This window comes from Sebastes umbrosus, chromosome 6 (genome assembly GCF_015220745.1).
Source record: "Sebastes umbrosus isolate fSebUmb1 chromosome 6, fSebUmb1.pri, whole genome shotgun sequence".
NCBI classification, from domain to species: Eukaryota; Metazoa; Chordata; class Actinopteri; order Perciformes; family Sebastidae; genus Sebastes; species Sebastes umbrosus.
The window spans coordinates 26,980,537-27,000,955 of NC_051274.1; the positions used below are offsets into that span (position 1 = coordinate 26,980,537).

A 20,419-nucleotide genomic window follows, 5' to 3' on the forward strand; every position below is an offset into this window, starting at 1 on the left:
TAACAAAAACAAATTAAATATATAAAAACTAAACCTTTCTGAAAAACGTAAACTAAACTAAAATGAAATTGAAAAGTCAAAACTAAACTAAAATAAAAAACTAATTGAAAATGTAATTTGATTGATTTGGCATGCAAATAACATACATAAATATTTTTGTTTTTGTTTTAATAAAAACTGCTTGCATTTGCTCCAGGTGTTCTTCACCACTGTTTTGGAAGAAGGAAATAAAGGGAGTAACAGGCGAACCAGCTTTAAAAGTGAGTTGTTTTCTTTTAAAGTAAGTGCTTTGCGGTGGATCTGATTTATGCCGATGTGAAGAGTGTTTCATGAGGAAAAGTAACTGATAAATATTTAAAGAAACTTTAAAGAAACTAAATGTATATGTCCCCAAAATGTTATTTTGTCTGGGTTAAAATCCCTCAAATCAATATATACAGTACGTCTGATCCTATCACACACACACAAACACACACATGTTGTGTTTTCATCACTTTAGAGGACATTACATTGACTTACATTCATTTCCCGGAGACTTACCCAAACCCTAACCATAACTGCTACTTGCCTAAACCTAACCTTACCCTAAAATGTAATGATTTACATTATGGGGATGTGCATTTTGTTTAACATTGAATCAAATCTGTACTCTCCAAGCTCTGCTAATTGTATGTCATGTGGTATCAATAAATTATTACTGATTAGACCCACGGGTTGATTTTGTTAATCTCTAACATTTTGGCTCGTTTATATGGTGTTGGACTGAAACAAAGAGTCCCAGGCACACGTTGTAATAGTTGTATGATAAGGTAATAATTGGTTCTGTTTTAATTAACTGAGCAGCACAGACAAATCATTTGAGTGCCTTAATAATAATGCTAAGAGTGGAGAATTTCAGCATGGTTAAGGTCACTAGCAGCAATTAGCATGTAGCCTAGATAGGAGACCACGAAGGCAATTACTGAAACCTCTGAGAGAAGATGGTAACTGAGCGTTATTGGTTCATTTTCCGGTAATCCTGCTACACAGATGAACCCCAATTAGCTCAACTTAACAATGAAGGAATTTAAAAAATGTAATTAACCATTAAAACAGATCATTACGAGCCACTTATAATAATAGTGAGGACGATTATGTTGCAGTGGTATCTTTCCTGGAATAGTTATGAATGAGCATAATGGATAAAAACATCTGTCAAGTGCCATTTGTGTGTTTTTTTTTAATTTAATTTGGGTGTTGTTGGTGGTAGAGTTTATAGACTTAGAGCTCAAGAGAGTAAATCATTTTCTATAAACTCAGACGTCCACATTAATTATTTGAATTTGTTCATGTAAAACCACAAAATCTCACATATTCAATTAACTATTCAATTAAAGTTCTTAAAATTACACTGTAGTACTTATTTTCTGCATCTGTGTATGCGTTTATATTCAGTGTCTTCATGTTATCAGTATGCTTGCAGACAGAACTTTGTCTCTTTAAAAAGGAGGGGAAATTTACTCACTTGATTTATGGAGTTTCCACAGACAAGAGACCTTCCACCTGTTCTGGCTGTCAGCTTCTTCCTCCAGCGTTTCCTGCAGGAAAGTCCGGAGAGGGAGAGATGGTCCAAGACTGCGCAGTCATGATTTAGATCTTCCTGCCAACACAACACACACACATATAGAGCAAATGACTGGTCGTTATAAATAGTAGGCCTACAAGATCTCAGAGGAAAAAAAAAAAGAATAACAAGTGAACTTTCAGATTTGATTTGAAATAATGGTATAAACTCCTGACATTTACAGCCCTAAACGACGGCCGATAAATGTGGTGAGCCCAGGCTAATGATGTGTTTCCTCCTTCCCACAACCTCTCCTGACCTGCAGTAATGAGCTGCAGTCAGCTGTATCTGTTATAGATGAGGTAGTTCAATAATTCAGGCAAGCAAACACACGCACAGATGCAAGAACGCACACACACACACACACACACACACACACACACACACGAGTCAGGTGATAAAGAGGTCACTGTGATTTTCTCATTTGGGGAATCATCTGCTCCCGGGTCTCTTGTGTGCTTAACAAGAGCAACAACAACAACACAGCTGCTTCTGGAGTTTCCCACTCACTGTTTCTGCATATTTACATGAGTTATAATTACACATAGTTTTCTTCAGTTTGTATATCAATTATCAAGAATGGCTGCACGCTTCTTTCTTTAGTCTCTTCTTTGCAAATTGTGTAATGTGACCACAGCACAAATGCCGTTATTATGCATACTGTAAACAACAGTAAACAGTATATTATCTGTTCTTGTCATGTGTGTTTGTGCCGTCTCTGGGTATGAAATCACCCACAATACTCACAACTCCTGACATTAAACACAGCTGGAACACAACTGACTAGAAGGCATGTAGAGCAATGATGTAATCTCACCGCAGTACAACAGGTTCACCACACGGTGGCGATGTTCGGACGTGTTTTCAATCAGCTGACACCCGGGTCTTCAACCCAGCCAGACACGCTGCAAAAAAGCCCAAGCTGTAAAGGTGATGTACAGTAGTCTTTTTATCAGCTGTATCATGATGTCATTTTTTGTCATTGTGGCCAGATGACATCTTAAATGCAGTTTAAATACATTTTAAATGCATGTTAAAAGGCTTAAGATCATTGAAATACAGTATGTATATATAACATTTTGGTGAAAACAGGAGAAGGGAGCACCAAAAAAAAGACTACATCACAGCTGTATTAAAAGAGTACAGATGATTCTTTTTGCAAGTGCTGTATGGTTGTATGAAAATACACCACAACTAACTAACATGTTCACATTCAGGTGTTTTATTGTCAAAAAACTGGAACAAAAATGAATGATTGATTGCCATTTGTAATAGTAATGTAATAGAGCTTTCCAGGGCTGATTAAGTTCTAAAAAAATATATTTATGCGTTTTAAACTTGAAGCTGCGATTCACTTGTGTTTTGTTTCACAAAATAACACCTATCGCTGTTCACTCACTGCTCTGACCGGCCATGTGGGCAACTCACAACATCACAACTCAGACAATTTGAATTGCATTGAAAGTAAAACAAATTTATGGAATTACAGCCTCATGGTTGTATGCCTCCGCCAACCAGTCAAGTTAGACGTGTGTGAAATTGTCATAATTAGCACATGAAAATGATGAGTTATTGCCAAAAACGTGTTTTCTGAGGTCACAGTGACCTTTGACCTGTGATCAGTTCATCCTTGAGTTCAAGTGGACGTTTGTGCCAAATTTGAAGAAATTTGCTCAAGGCGTTTCTGAGATATCAGGTTCATGAGAATAGGACGGACGTGAAATCACAGTGAACTTTGACCACGAAGATCCAACCAGTTCATCCTCGAGTCCAAGTGGACGTTTTGCCAAATTTGAAGGAATTTGATATCAAGGCGTTCCCGAAATATCACGAGAATGAGACGGACGTGAGGTCACAGGGACTTTTGACCACCAAACTCTAACCAGTTCATCCTCGAGTCCAGGTGGACATTTGTGCCAAATTTGAAGAAATTCCCTCTCGACATTCCTGAGATGTTGCGTTCACGAGAATGGGACATACGGACGTACAGACAACTGGAAACATAATGCCTTGGGCCACGGCTGTCGCCAGCGTGGAAATGATCAGAAATTATAATAACAGTTCCTGATAAGAACGTTTGGGTAAATCATAATGTTTGGTAAAAAAAAACAGGAAAGATAAGGCATGCAAAACGTGTGAAATTCAATTGGGTATTTCTTTGTGCACACAATACAAGCACTTAGAGGCATAGAGAACACACACAAAGGCTGTAGGATTAGCAGCTACTCAGGTTACAAAGCGTTTCAAGCTTAATTTACACTTTTGAATGGCTTTCTTCCTTTTTTCCACGAGTTTCTACTGATCAGTTTGGGACACCGACTTCTACACTATTTTTGTGTAAATAGTTTCCTATCTCAGTTTTGGATGGCATCGTTACCACCTGTACAAACTACAGCGGTAAACACTGCGGACTTCACAGACTTCAAACATGCTTGATGTGAATGCACCTTCAGACTGAGCACAAGATAAATTACAATGAGTGTTTTTTTGCAGTGCAGTCAGGGCAGGTCCAGGAGGCTTTATCCTTTTCATCTCCCTCACCACCAATCACAGACTCCCCTTTACAAGACCCCCGCTCGCTTGTCAATCACTCCCCTCGGGCGATAGGTTGGAGTCAGACAAAAGAGGGAGGAGAGCGAGAGAAAGGGAGAGAGGGTAAAACAGGAGGGGTGGGGGGGTGGACGTGAAAGTGGTTGATAAACACAGGGATGGGATGTTAGAGAGAGCGGAGCATGTAGAGTAATCGCTGAGAGTGGATCCACTGTCTTGAAGAGAGATGAATGAATGGGGTCAGGGACGCCCCTGAGAATAAAGAGAGAGAAAGAGACGGCTTGATAGAGTGAGAGAAAGAAAGGGGGATAGCAGAAGGTAGGATGGAGTAAATGCAGGAGGTGGAAATAGACTGAGGACGACAGCAGCAAGGAAATAAATAACGGAGAGAAATGGAGAGGAAACATGGAAATGAGGAGAAGACGAGAGTGGGCCAGATGGTGGGTGAGAGATCATGAGATGCAGTTTCACTGGAAGACCAGAAAGTGAGAGGAAGAGATTAAAAGAGGAGGGGAACAAGTTAGGGCTGCACAATTAATTGAAAATTATATCGCAATCACCATTTTGGCTTCCTAAAGTTAAATGAACATGATCCACTGCGATATTGATGTTTAAAATGCTCCGCTCATAGAAAACTCTATCAAATCAAGCACTTCCTAAACTAACAGCCAGATGTTTTGGCTTCGCTTTTTGGGTAGCCATCATGCGTCGATGTGTGTGCACCCTGCAGCGGCAGCCTGTGAGAAACTTTCCTGAATGTTGGGGTGCAACTATCAACCAGGGCAGACTGTCCTCAGTGCGTCAGGGGTCTGCAGCGATGGCAGCAACCCACCCGAGACGTCTTGAAACACGGAGCCCATCTTGTTAACCATGCTTTGTGGTTGCGACTTTTTTTGCTGTCCATTCACATTAGGGGTGTAAGAAAATATAAAAAAATCGAGTATCACAATATTTTGTATGCAATCGTTTCAAAATATTCACTATAGGGCATCATGTGTTTCTGCAAGTGTGATACGAGGTTGATAAGAAATGTATTTATGAAACTTATTTTTGGTTCAGAAACATCAACGTTCAATGTATCTGTGATTTTGCAGAAACGTACAATGCCAACATTTTTTCTGCCGACCGGGTTGAAAACTTGACAGCCAAAGTAATTCTTACCACTTTGCTACAACAGCTGGTAACATGCCATGTGCATCTGACATGTTAACGACATCTTATCAAGGAGCTTTGCATTCATACCTGCTGTTAATAGAGTAAATAATCAGATCTCAATAAGCTAATTTGGTAGCGGAGCTGGCAGACAATCACGCTGCGTCCCAGATTAAACGATGCTGCTGTCTGGCCTGTAGCTTTTTCATGAGATAGCAGGAAGAGGTGAAGTTAGGTGCTTGCATTAACATTTGTTTTTTCCTTATCCAGAAAAGATTAACAGATACCACGTTAATACCAGATGTAGATGATGTCTCTGAAGGAGAAAGTGTCTTTTCAGCAGAGCTTTGTGTGACAGGAACTGTGTTTTCTTGCCTACTGTACATGAGTCTATATGTATTATTGTGTGTGTTTGTGAACCACTGACACGCAAACACAAGATAAAAGAAATAATGACGATATAGTAACTGTGAAACATTCATATCCTGCGATCTCAATGAGCAGTCAACAGGCAGCAGATTTATCTCCACTCGCTACGCGAGAAGATTCAGCCGGGTGAGACGTCAGCGACATCTAGGCGTCTGACACATTCGTGTGAACAGATTTAACACACAGCTCAAGATCACACGCTGCTCATATCTCGCCGGCGTGGAAGCTCAGACGCTCTATTTTGAGCTGTTTTCATCCTCCACAAGCCAAAGAGTTTATTGACTCAGCAGGAAAAGCTCAGAGAGAGAAAGAGGAGGAAGCTGGAAAGGTTAGAGGAGTCAGGCAGGTGGTGAACTACTGCTGGTTTGGCCGGCCCACACATTTTATATAATAAATGTAGCCTATGACTTGTAATTTACGTCTTGAGCCATTCGAACTGGGCCTAATTATTTTCAGCTACCGATTAATACACATTTGGTGCACTGTTTGAGTTTGTGAGTTGGCTGCGGGGGGTTTGAGACTGACTCATGGGAATGGTTGAAAATTGCAATATCATGATTCTAATAAAAAAAATACTCTGCTTTGAGTACTAATTTGTATCTGATATGGTTTTGCCACAAATGTTAAATTACCTTATTAAAATTAGGATGACATCCATTCCTTCTCTCTCATTAAAAAAATTCAGAATCTATGAATATGCAAATATTTTTTTCCATTTCAAAGTCTTACTGCTGGGCACAAGATGTCTCCTACTTCACTGAAAAATAAATTCTCAGTGAATTGGACTTGAAGGTTTCAAGTTTCCACATCACGCTTCTAGAGATGACACAATACCAGAAATTTAGTAGTCAATACCAATACCAGTGAAATTCCACAATTCTCGATACCAATTCGATACCACGGTAAAAAACATAAGTAAAACAACAATAAATCCCATGTACTTCAACATACACTCCTTTATTACCAATTGCATACTGGTTTTAGTTAGGAATTAAACAGGTCAAGATTACATTTGAACACATCATGATAACGTTAGAATTTACCTTCGCCTAATACTCATTTTTACTAAATAGAGCCTGAATGCATCATAATGTCAATGGCACCTCATGTGTTGAAATCGGCAGGACAGGAGCTAGTTAACGTTAGCTGTTAGCAGCCGGTAAGCAGCACAGTCCTGAACGGAGCTAACAGTTAACGTTAAGCTCTCGTCCTGCTGATTCCAACACAGATTTGTTGTTCGCAAAGTAGCATTATCAGGGGAAAAAATAGGGTACTGTAGAAATGCCACGTTTTCAGAATTGTGGCATCAACTTAATACCGAAGTATCGGTTCTAGTGACATCCCTACACGCTTCTGTAAATTGCATACTGGACCATGATTGGCTTCAAGACTACTTCTGATGTCACAAAACATCACACGTCACCATAAACTGAGATTCAAGGTGAGCACAGAGAAACTTTCCCCCTTCCCATTTTCTATTCATCATCATCATTCTGTAACAGTGAAGCTCAACAATAAGCAAAACACATTTCTGAATGGAAGGGGACTGTAAGATCTCTATGACGCTGCATCATTAATGTCTAGTCAAGAATATGCCAAATTCTCAAAAAGCAATGTATAGTGTTAATGTGCTCCTCTAATCTGCATGTATTTCAGAGTGCTAAGAGGGAGTTGTTTGGTGTACTGATGCACTGGAGCATGGGCAGGGCTGCATGACACTCATACCTCCACCATGTTCTTATAGTCATTTCTAAAATTTCTGCAAACAAGCACACGTGTGGATTCAGCGGAAACAGCGCTGCACTTAAATGGTTTAGTACGAAGATGAGAGTGAGACTGAAGGCAAGCTGCCGATATCACCGTGGCTGCTAGCGTGGAATAATCTCTCAACAGCAGAGACTCAGCATTCTGCTGGATTCAACATGTGGAGTGTTTTGTGAACCGTGCCCCTTCAATTAATTTCCAAAACAGTTGCAAATGCGCCTGTCAAGTGCAGCAGCGGTGTAAGTGACAGGCAGGAGATTGGTGGGGGTTTGGTCATGACAGAGGTGGAGGAGGGGAGGGTGAGTTGTAGAAGCAGGGCCTGTGTTATACAATAATTGAATAAATTGAGAATTGAATTAAATTAAATCGTATAAATTAGGATTCTGGGTATACCTAATTGCTGTGAACTGCGGTTGCTTGCCCAAGGCTATGGCTCGTGGTTGAGATGGGGGCTGGGTGGAGGAGAGGCAGTGGCAGTGACGCTCTGCCCTTGGGAGGAATTATTCTAAAATGTTGTGTTCTTTTATAGACATCAAGAGGGCAAAGTAACAGCTTGTCATCCATTCATTATAGACTACAAGAGGGTTTTACACAGAAAACATGATGTTCCTTGAAAACTATTATTTCTGAAGCTACAATAGAGTTTGGTAAAAGAAAAATATTACTGATCCAATTCTAGATGCCACTTTGCACTGATGTTTAACAATCATATAGGAAGAAATCATCATAAAACCAATTTCTGCACCCTCAGTAACAGAATATAGACCAGAATTCAATGCAGCCACAAGGACAGGTTTTATCTTGAATAAGGGACCGAGCCTGACACACAATTCTTACCTATTTCTTAAAGGGAGGGTCCATTATTCTTTTTTCTTTTGGAGGTTTTTATATTATTCTGTAGTTTCCCACTGGTGTTCCTTATGTATTCAAATCAGAAAAATCAAATTTTGGTAAATGTACGTACTGTATGATTTAGCGTCTAAATGCTATTTTCCCAAGCCCTCCAAAAAACTCTTTCCCACGTGACCTGACGTAGGTTTTTGCAGGATGACGCTGCCACATATACAGTATATATAAATATATACATCCTTATGGTCAGTGTATTAATGTTACATACAGTAACTTAGATAGCATGCTCGCATTTGGAGAAGCAGTCTGCATCTGCTTTTCCAAACTGAGGGCATGCTGATCGTCATCTACTGTCAGTAATACACCGACTATGGATAAGTACCTCATACAACCCCACTTCAAAACACCCAGACTATCCCTTTAAGGTCAAAGTCCGTCAGTGTATTCAGTCATTAGGATGGGATATTGTTCTCTTTTGCAACTCTTTGTGATTTATTCTATTTATGCTATGAAATGTCTTGGTTTTTTTTACAATTTGGCCAAAACAGCTCAAAGTATAAAGTCTAAAATATGTCCAGTGAGGTGTGTGTGTGTGTGTGTGTGTGTGTGTGTGTGTGTGTGTGTCCGGGTCTTTGGGACATCAGTTAACTGGGTCCCTCCCTCCCACAGCGGAGATGGTCAGATTTAATCTGATAAACTCTCGATGCAACAGCTGTCACCCAGACCCGGCCTGTCTATGACCCAATCTCTCCCCCTCTTCCTCTCCATCTCCGCTTAATGCCTCTCTCAGCCTCTATATCTCTTCTCTGTATCCGGGCCTCTGTCAGTATGTCAGTGTGTGTGCATGCGAGTGGACTTAGGAAAACACACACATACCCCCAGGCGTGCACACATACACACACACGTACTGTCCGTTATCCATCTCAGTCCCTAATTCAGCAGATGAGGATCTGGTTCGATAAAGCTTTCTTTTTAAAAAAACACAAACAAACACACTGACCTGATGTGTACTGTTAAGATGTTTTAGCAGATGTTCTGATACAGATTGAATTACTATGAGTGGGCAGCATGGGCATGCAGTGTTTGGCTGAAAGACACTTTGGTAGCTGATGAACACAACATTCAGTATTGTGGAGATCTAACCTTTGACCTTTTCATCATGGCAGAGTATCACTAGGTCAACCTGCCTCCCCATTCTCTCCCAGTGAGTGTTACTTATCTCTGCTGTTGGATTATAGTTGAAATCTATGGCTGTTATAAAATGGGTGAGGAGCTTTTGTTCTGTTACAGCCAGAAATACAGAAATCTCAGCACTATTAAGGCACTGGTATTGATAAACAAACCTCCTCATCAATGTATATTTACTGTAATTTTGTACCATGGAATTTTTTTTTGGCCTACAAGATGCAACCTCCGAGAAAAATGAAGCCAACGGCAGAGTGCCAAAAACTGCAGTCCATCGAATGGCCACTTGAGAATTGGCTCAACAGTTAAGAACAGGTTAAGATAACAAAAAGGAGAAAAAAAAGTGTGAAAATGTGCCATAAATCGGGAGAAATACGGGAGAATTGTGAAACTGGGAGGACACTATGAGAGGGCAATAAAAAACGGGAGTCTCCCGGGAAAATCGGGAGGGTTGGCAAGTATGTGCTCCACCCCTTTGTCCATTTTTGTCTGGGAGCCGGAGTCATCACTGCCAAGATGGCACCATCCTGGTTGAGTTTAATTTTTGCTCCTCAGAAACCCTATGGGTGACGTCACTGAGACTATGTCCATATTTTACACAGTCTATGCAAGAGACATGTTTTGCATTAGTAAAAAACCTGCATTCTTGAATTGAATTGATGGCTGTTGTGTTTTGTTACGTTTTGTGAGCCTCCGGGTCACAAAGTTTGTTCTAGCTGTGAAGGTCCTCAGGATACAACATCTACACCCAGCATGAGCCGTCATCACACCGTGCTGTAACATTGCAAGTCTGTTGCCAAGACAGATCAAGTGAGTGGACCTTGCATCTAGAATATTTACCACATACATGTATCCCCAAGGCCAACAAAGAACCTCCATGTTCAGATATCAAGTACAGCTTGCTGGGAGGCATGAAATATACTGCATATCTGCATATACTGCATACAGAGGCTGACACATCTCTACTATCAGCGGTCGTATAGTCTGGGGTGGGTACCTACATGTAAAATGTCATTCAATTGAATGAATGAATGTCTTTTCCTGTAAATCTTAGGCTGGAAAAATGGAAGGAATACTTCACTCCCAAAATGACCATTTTTATATCAATTACTCGCCTTTTGTTACCTTAAATTAGTGAAGAAAACTGAGTACTGTTTGTGTGGGTGTGTTTTAAATAGTAAGGTTTTAGCGATGTGTTTGGGAACGAGTGAGAATACAACTGGATAAATGAGACTTGGATTATACAGCACGAGTTGTGTGAGAGTTTGTAAACGGATGTTTTGATGTAGCTTTGCCCCATTTACTTCAATTCAAGACTTTTCTCCGTTTTCGGATTCTTTCACTGTGGAGGTAGGCCTGGGTCATATATCGACGATATTATATCAATATCATGATATGAGACTAGATATTGTCTTAGATCTTGCATATCGTAATATCATATGTAGGGTTGACTATTGGTGCTTTTACAGAATATTTACACAATGACATTTCTTATAAATAATAAATGGTAATGGGATATAATGACTAAGTGTGTAAAAGTAAATAAAAGAACAGCTAGAACAGTCTGGTGAGTTCAGAAAATGACATCACTGTACTGTAATGCAGCCTTGAAAACCCGGAAAAGACAACACTTATGCCATATTACAGTACACTCTCGTTGCAATATCAATATCGAGGTATTTGGTAAAAACATTTTGTGATATTTGATTTTCTCCATATTGCCCAGCCCTACGTGGAGGCATACGTGAAAAACAAAGTTTACTTCAAGAATTCAAGGTAACACAAGGTGAGAAATTGATATAGAAATGATCATTTTGGGGGTGAAGTACTCCTTTTCCATTTGTTGTTTGCTCTACTGAAAGAAACACACAGTCTGTACTTTAAATACTGTTTTGCAGTCTGGATAGCAACTTTTGTTTTTAATGTTTCTAGTTGTTTATTTCAACTGAGCTTAGATGCAGAAGCTCCTGAAGCTCCTGAACACAACAACAGACCTCTCTTTTCCACACAGAGCGGGTGCTTTGGTGAAGCCGGGCATATGGAAACATAAAAGTTAAAAGCATTCAGGGAAATACTGGAAATCAATACCTGAGTCAAAGTAGACGAGACAGTTGGAGGGGAGGTTTGAGACAACAATAAAATATTAAGCGGCTACCAACATTTTCATTTCCATTACACTGCTCTTGCATTGATATAACTTCCCGTATTGGCTCTGAAATAACATTTAACCTGGAAGTGCAGGTCACTAAGCTATGAAACTGCATTTAGCCTAATTTTGCTTGAGTTCACTGTGATGCTGCAAAAATCTGTCAGTGTCCCAACCCGTCATCAAGCTGTCTATTCAAGCCCTTTTATCATGCTGTATCTCTAAAAATGCACATCCAAGCCCCCCTGCCAGCACACACACACACACACACACACACACACACACACACAATCGCTTTAAACATGCAAGCTGGCACGCACATATGCTAATACACTTGTTTTTTCCATCTCTTTTGCCATCACACACACACGAACACACTCCTATCAAACTGCACATCCAGCATTAGTGATTGGGACGGAGCAGCAGGGAGTCGAGGGGTGTGTGTGAGTGTGTAATGAGCCCCCATCGAGCTGAAAGCTCTCCACAGTTTGGGTTTATGAGTGTGTGTGTGTGTGTGTGTGTGTGTGAAGGGATGAGGCTTCTGAAACTGGCCTGAAAATGTGAGATTACAGTGCATATACCCACTTTACTCAGTCCAACGCAAACTTTAAGATGAAGCCACGTCCCATTTCAAGTAAAACTTACATGACACCAGAACAATGGGCAAACTGGGAAAAGAGACGAACATGGGGCAGCACATTATAAGATGCAGCTTGTCAAGTGTGAACCATGTGCTAGCTAAAATGACAGATGGTAATTAAGTTTAAAAATACAAAACAAGAGAAAATCAAAAGATGGGGTGAGCAAGAGAGCAAAACTAACTTTGGTCTGTATTTCATTGTGGTTGTTGTAGCAGCTATAAGTCAGTAACAGTCAGGTAGCAGCACACTGGTGAGAGACAATGCTGAAATATCATTGGCCAGAATGACACAATGCAAATACCAAGCAACAGGAAGGAACAGCGGTGGCCGACCTTCTCACAGCAGGGTGGAGACAAGATCCTGCCAAATGTTGTCTGACGATTTCAACCTGACTCGAATAAGTCCTGTCTGTTAATGGACGTCTGCTCTTACACACTAATGGTAAGTGTCCACAGGGGCGCTTCCCAGCATTGGACGCTCGATGGGCTGCCAGGCACCTGATTGGACGAACGCTTTCACTTGTGGGTTGCTGCTCCCGGATTTCAAACGGGACCAACATGGCGGCTCATTTGTAAACTTTTTGCTCTTATATTATGAAAAACATTCACCGAAATGTCTTTCTGAAAACATTTGAGGCGAGAAATAAGTAGGGCTGCCCCCTCTTGGTCGATTAGACAATCAGTCGTTTTGGTCTTAGTCAACTAAGTTTTCTTTAGTTGATTAGTCTTTTTTTTTTTTTTGCTTTTTTCATGCTGAATGACTTATTTCCAAGAAGCTTATGAGCACATCTCTGGTAAACACAAGATTTAAAGTGGTGCTTTTGTGTGATTCTTTGTGGAGAAACTCAGTTACAGATCTGTCAATTAAATCTAAGAATCGAAATTACTGTAGGAAGTCAACACACACACACACACACACACACAGATTCTATACATCCTCCTAGTTTCTGCAGCGTATTATAGGAAAAGTTAGTTTAAACGTTTTTTGGGAGTTTCCAGAGGCAGGGAGTCGAGCTGAACATCCCTGATTTGCTTAAAGTAGCTTAGCCCTCAAGTTTATGCAAATGAGGAGCGGCCAACGTGACAGTCCGTCTCTCGAAGCGCAACGCTGTGCTACCAGAATGTATTGCATGAAATGGGAAGCATGGAAATGACGGATCCTGTGGACACGTACGATAACTCTCTCTAATGCCTGCTCAGTTCCCAACGTCAAAGGGAACATCTTCAAATTGTTAAAAAACAGGAATTACTGTGTACAAACCAGAGAAAAGCAGCAAATCCTCATTTGGAAAGCAGGAACGAGCGACTGCTCATTTCTGCTTTATAAATCATTTAAAATGGCAAACTATTATCAAAATGACAATTAATATCTTGACAATGGACAAAAAAAATGCTTCAGCACTAACAGACACTGATATTAATTACACACATAAAACCATGGCCTATTTCCTCTTCCTGTCTTAAGACCACACACACACACACACACGCACACACACACACACACACACACACACACACACACACACACACACACACACACACGCATACACACACACACACACACACACACACACACACACACCTCACCTTTCTATATTAGCCTCTATATTACAGCCCTGCTCATTTCGTTAAATATTTAACCACCAGGACATAATTTCCTCTTCAGGACTGCGGCGCAGGGATGTGATTAATCCTACCACAGTTCATACACATCCATTTACACAGAGGACAGAGCAGGAGTTCAGTGTGAATCCAACTGTAAGCACATATTCATCCACTCATAACGAACAATGAGTCACACACCTCTTTACTGTAGGAAGTCAACACATACACACAGATTCTATACATCCTCCTAGTTTCTGGAGCTAATTATAGGACAGCTGACTGCTGGCTATATGTATGTGAACCATATAGAAAGATTAGCATTAAGATAATTTCAGTCATCAGTTTGATCTATATGAAATCTATAGTAGAACTTTCTGTTTCTATTTTAACTTTGGTGGTTTGCCACTTATTAGCTGCCGGTATGTCCTTCCAGGATCTACTTCAGTCAGTTTTCTTTGGATTTTCCGTCAGAAAATTTGATTTCTGTACCCACTCTTCACGTTGTTATTGTTGTTGGCCTGACACACCAAACCCATCTCAAAGACAGCAGCAACAAAGGCCAAATGATCAAATACTTTGCACCTCCTCACGTTGCCTCCAATCACCTTTCTTAAACACAAGGCAAAGACTGCAGCCAATGCCCAATGTGCACACAAAAACCTGACGACCAAACATGATGAAAAGAAAAACAAAACCAACTGACTTTTTATATTGTATTTTTTTGGCATTTTTGACCTTTATTTGACAGTGTAGAGTCAGATACTGGAAACGGGAAGAGAGAGAGGGTTATATGACATGTAACAAAGGTCACAAGGCTGGAGTCTAACCTGGGACGTTGCAGTGATGTGCAGCGCTCCTAGCCTGACACTTTAACACTGTGAATCAGTTTAAAGGTGCTAAATGTGAGATTTAAAAAAAAAAAGAAAAAAAGTGGACTCCCTTCACACAATTGGAGGACCTCGATTTTGCAGATGACTTGGCACTGATCTCAAGAACACACACACAAATGCAACAGAAGACAAACAAATTACATGAACACAGCAAACAGCTAGGCCTCATGATCAACATTGGAAAGACCAAGGTCATGAGGATCAACACTAAATCCCACAAAGCAATAAATATCAAGGAGCAACCCCTGGAAAATGTGGCAGAGTTTGTCTACCTGGGAAGCAACATCAGCACAGACGAGAGCAGATAAGAATGTGGAGCTACGCATCAGCAAAGCAAGACATGCCTTCAGAACACTCCGACCTGTATGGCTCTCTTCACAGCTCTCCAAAAACACCACCTGACCAGCCAGTCAGACCGCTACGTCTCTCACTGACACCTCAAAATCTACTGTAGGCAGGTGGCCACAGATGCTCAACAGTGGCCCAATGATGGTCGACAGCAGACGTAGAGAATGGTGAGTTGTAGATGCGAAAGAGTTTCATAGGACATAACCGATCACAGTGAGTAGTATCACTCTATTTCAGAGGTGGTTAGCACCTTATACTCTCACGTTTCATGTGGTAAAAGGTGTTGAATGAGGGATAAATGAGGCCAGTTCCCGTCCACATTTTCAAGAGAGCTCCTGTCTGCATCCAAGCCCCAATCACCTCTCTGAAAGGATTTTACAATAGCGCGATAATCTTTGGATCCTCCTCCCCAACTCCTGCTGATGCACTCATGATAAGTGGCTGTGCGCTGTAATGGGGCTAAAATGTAAATGTGGAAATGTAAATTGCACTAGAACGCCTTGCAGTCTAGAGATACCTATAAAGAATACAAGATGAGATGTTCCCTCTGTTCTGCTGAGTACTCTCTTCTGTTCTGCTCTAATGCACGTCTCAAGGCCTTGCCATGTTCACTGATTCACTGATTATGTTAAAAAGATAAGCCTATTCCTTCTACGTACATCCCTATAGGGTTGGCTTTCCACCATAGAAAGAACACTGGTGTTGGCTTCAATTAGACTGTCAGCTGAATGATTGAAATATAAATGCAAATTGTCTGCTATAATAGATATAATAGGTTGTCAATTTTAATAGTTTGGGTTTTAACCATAGTAGAAAAGCACAGGTGGGACTAATAGAGGGTTATTAGTGCTTTGTTGAATGGCAGCCTGTCACTAGCTGCTGAGTAAAAGAGACTTCCCTCTCTGCTCCTCTGGCCCCTAGACGAGTGTCAGATCTGTCATCAGATCTTTTATATTTCATGTTTGAGTCGGAACAGCTGAGGAGACGTTTCTGGACACCAGGGATTGAAATAAAAGTGATAGGTGCAATGAAACTTCCTAACGTCACAAATCACACTATATTTCAACTGACACAATACCCAATACAGATAGATTTTTATCTGAAGCAGCTTCTATGGATGTCTCATCCACTCAAGTCTTACTTTTTACTGCACACAGGCAGTGAAATACTGCTGCATACCACTACTGCACTACAGCTGGAACTATATGTGCAGCTAAGGTTGACAAAGTACAGCTTAGACTGATTAATGTGGAGCCAAGTCTGAGGGCCCAGTCTCACCAACATTTGTAATACAATTAATTTTCAGACAAAAAATCAAATAATTTAAAATGGAATTGGTGCAACTCAAGTACTGTAATTTTTCAGCGAAGGCCAAGTAAATCTATGCTGAGCTTTCACGCATAATTTAACTGTAACTGTGAACTTTCATCGTGCATGACTTCACACAATGGACTAATAGCAAATTATTTTAACACTGCGGACGTTTGAGGGAATAGTGAACCGCAGAGTCTGAAATTAAATAATCTATATTGCATAATTGCACAAGTTCCCAACCATCCTATTTATTGCAGTTATTGTATTTATTATCTGTGATTACTCTGTTTTCTGCATATGAATGACATGATAATGTGCAAGGAATTTAGCGCGCAATAAGAACACCTTTCTTGCTTTTGGCGTGTCATTTGTACGCCATGTAGTACTGAATGTAATGTAAACGCATCTGTGTAAATATGCAACGCTCAGAGCTAGTCGCGTAGAATAAAAAGGGAGAAAGACTGCTTATGGGAGGTGGATAGGTCCAACAAACAAATCAGTTGTGTTAGTGATGTTTGTCACGTTTTTTAGCGACGTTTGTGACATGTTTTCCGAACTTATGTTACGTTGTTTCGGTACATATTTTACTTAGTTCATGATGTTTTTCCTAAACCTAACTAAGTGGTTTTGTTGTCTAAATCTAAGTGAGTGGTTTTGTTGCCTCAACTTGACTGTGGACGTTATCGTAGTTTTGTTGTGTGGCGTACAATTGACACGCGGAAGGCCTAAAAGGCATCCTCATGACACGCAGATTATACAAGGTGTAATATTGTGCTACTTATACGCCTTCCTGTGTGACCGGGTTGACTATGGTACTGACAATAAAGAATCTTGAATCTTGAGCTGTGTCATGTGAAGTAATTTTAATGCGCCACTGTTTGAAGTGACCAGACATTAAGTAGACCTAATCCTGAGAAAGTGGAGTGTGAGATCCTAAAATGGCCATCGTACAGACAATAAACCCTCTTGATTTACAGAAGTTGGCGTGACCTTTCCTCTGGTGCAACCCTTAGGTCAAACTTTACTTTTTTTGCCGCACTAGTGGTAAAGAAGTGAGAACAGCAACCATGTCCTTCAATTTTTCCTCCATCCAAAAACTGTGTTTTGTGCCGTGTATTACAGCCTCGTGGGGCTGTTAGTGTGGCTATAAACCTTAAGTCCCGTTTAAAAAATGTATCATACTATTTTTTGGAACCAGAAAACTAGTAATCCTGTAATCCTATTACACAAAAGGAGTGACTTCCTAATGCAGTCCAGTTAAAAGACAGAGCTGGATTAAATACTGATCCAATACAGACTGATTACAACCTATTGCTTTTTATCTAACCATGGGAGTATGATAACGACATTGTTAAAGTGGGGTTACTTCTTCTCTCTGGGCATTACTGTAATCCTATTGCTTGCAGGTAATCAGGAGCATAACTTTCCAATAGTGAGCTGTAATAAGACACAGCTCTCCCCGCTGGATTCAATATTGATCCAATTTGGTGTGATTTCCATCTGAGCTCTGGCTGCAGACCGGCTCGCCTGATGCCAAACAGACAGACTGGATGACGGAGGAACCCGGAGCCAGAACTACACAAAGCTAAGCTGATCTGAATACGAATGCAGTTTGACTCAAGTCCAGACTCAAGCAGATCGAAATTGTACAGGATCCAGTTACGAGTGGTGCTTAGAGTCAGATTACAGATTTGGTTTAGAGGTTGATTACCAGTTGGGTTGTCTGATCTGCTGAGTGTCTCTCTTTGTTATTATAGTGTGTGCTGCAGGAGGAGGGATGTGAAGCAATGTTGAATGAAATCCAGACTGAGAGGGAAATGATGCACTGATCCAAAAGTGGTGTGCAGGAGAAAGCGAGCGAGAGGGATTTGCTGTGAACTGCTACTGATATAACAGGTACAAACAAAACATCTCTCTCTTTTTTTTATCATGAACAGCGGTTGGCTTTTGGGGACTATGGTTCTGGAAATAAAATGAATTGAAAAACGAATAGAAAACATCAAATTTCTGTGCTATTTGTTGTTGTAAAGGGAAAAGAGGGGGGTATAAAATACAAAAAAAAACATACAAGAAAGCAGATTTTGACACAGGGGACATACCAATAGTAATCAGGGGAACCAAAGTAGGTTTATTTATAGAGCCGCTTTTATTCACACAAAGAAGAAGTGTCCCAGCTGCTCTGTTCTTTTTATATCCAGATATATGAATCGTATCTCGTCTATAAGGAATGCATTGTTATGTAGATACCCTGCCATATAAAGGCCATTATGCCTTTGAAGATGTTCCTTATATATGCAGAGCCGTGCCGAATATCAAACTGCATCACTGTCATGAGCATAATTGCGGTAAAGATTTCCTCGTCGAGTGTTGCTGCTCCATCCAACATGGAGGTCTGTCCCTGTAACCATGTGTAACTAATTTACAACCAATCTGGGTTCCTGACTGTCCTGCTGGCTCAGTGGGAGATGATGCCTGCCACATACTCACAGTGTTGTAGATTGGAAACGGTTTCATGGAAAATGTCATGTGCCTTCCAATTGCTCTCCCCCTCTTTTCTCATGGGATCGTTGGACGTCTCATATTGGATTTACCAACAGATTCGGCAGACAGAACACGGACAATGCACGGTCGCAACTACAACTACAGTATGGTTGAGCCGTGGATAAGATTATGGAAAGACAATTATAGTAAAAAAAAATAAATAATTCTCTTCACATGAAAGTAAACTATTAAATTAATCGCCAACTATTTTGATAATCGATTAATCAGATTGAGTAATTTGTTATAGAAAGAAAAGTCAAAATTCTCTGATTCCAGCTTCTTAAATGTGAATATTTTCTGGTTTCTTTACTCCTCTATGACAGTACACTGAATTTCTTTGCGACGTGGTTAAAACAAGACGTTTTAGGACGTCATCTTGGGCTTTGGGAAACACTGATTAACATTTTTCACCATTTTCTGACATTTTATAGACCAAACAACTAATCGATTAATAGAGTAAATAATCAACAGATTAATCGACAATAAAAATAATCGTTAGTTGCAGCCCTATTTTAGACCAAACAAAACCTTCTTCTATTGTCTAAAGGTCAAGTGTTTCCTCTACATCTGATTATTAAGTAAAGTGGGTCACTGCTGCGTGAGGAGAGATGCCACCCAGCTGAAAGCATTTAACTACTACTGCTTTCATTGGTTTTAAAGACGCTCTTTTATAACAATCTAACTTATTCACCATTTATGTAATCATACGAATAAAGTCATTCAATGAAAGCATTAATCAAATTTGATTTGGTTGGAGTGGTTACAAATCCATCTGTGTTCACATGCTGTTTTGGACTCATTCCAATCAACGCATTACACAAACTGGACACGACCTCAATTGGCTCCTTTCTACTAAACAATTATTGAAATCCGTCCAATTAGGTGAGTCTGCATGATTTGACCTGTCGCCCTCCTGGACAGGTTTCAAACAGCAGATTTGTCTCATTTCAATTAGATGAGCAGTTTTTTGTTCTTGTGAATGCCAGGGACTTAAATGAGCACATTTCCATTTAATTACATGAATTTGCAAAAACACTCCGAAAACACTATTCTTATCTTGAAACACAGTACTCTATATTTTGAAAATCTAACCATGCAGACTTAATAATACGAGGTCTAATATGAGGTTCCACGCTTCACAAGCTGTTCCAACAGGTTTTCCACCCCGATAGCAGAAATAAAATGATGCAGATTTTTCACTGCGTCTTCAGTCTGGTGCTCTCTGTATCATCAACACCATGCCCCCAAACATTTAGAGCGTGCCTGACTACTCGACTGGAAATATGGCAAAGCCCAGCAGAAGTGTATTATGATAGCGGTTGTCCGCAAGCCCTGAATCTGCATAAAAAGCAGCACACTGTAACGCCTGTCACATGTGAACATATTTCACCATAACAGAAGGA

General features: G+C 40.3%; 1 long non-coding RNA gene across 2 annotated transcripts in view; it reads right to left on the minus strand.

The window, feature by feature from the left end:
* The window catches only part of LOC119489734, a 34,281-nt gene that overhangs the window by 7,158 nt on the left and 6,704 nt on the right, over nt 1–20,419 (minus strand). For both annotated transcript variants that reach the window (XR_005207242.1, XR_005207243.1), the window contains one exon: nt 1,505–1,639. This is a non-coding gene — a long non-coding RNA (uncharacterized LOC119489734). The remainder of the gene's footprint in view (nt 1–1,504; nt 1,640–20,419) is intronic.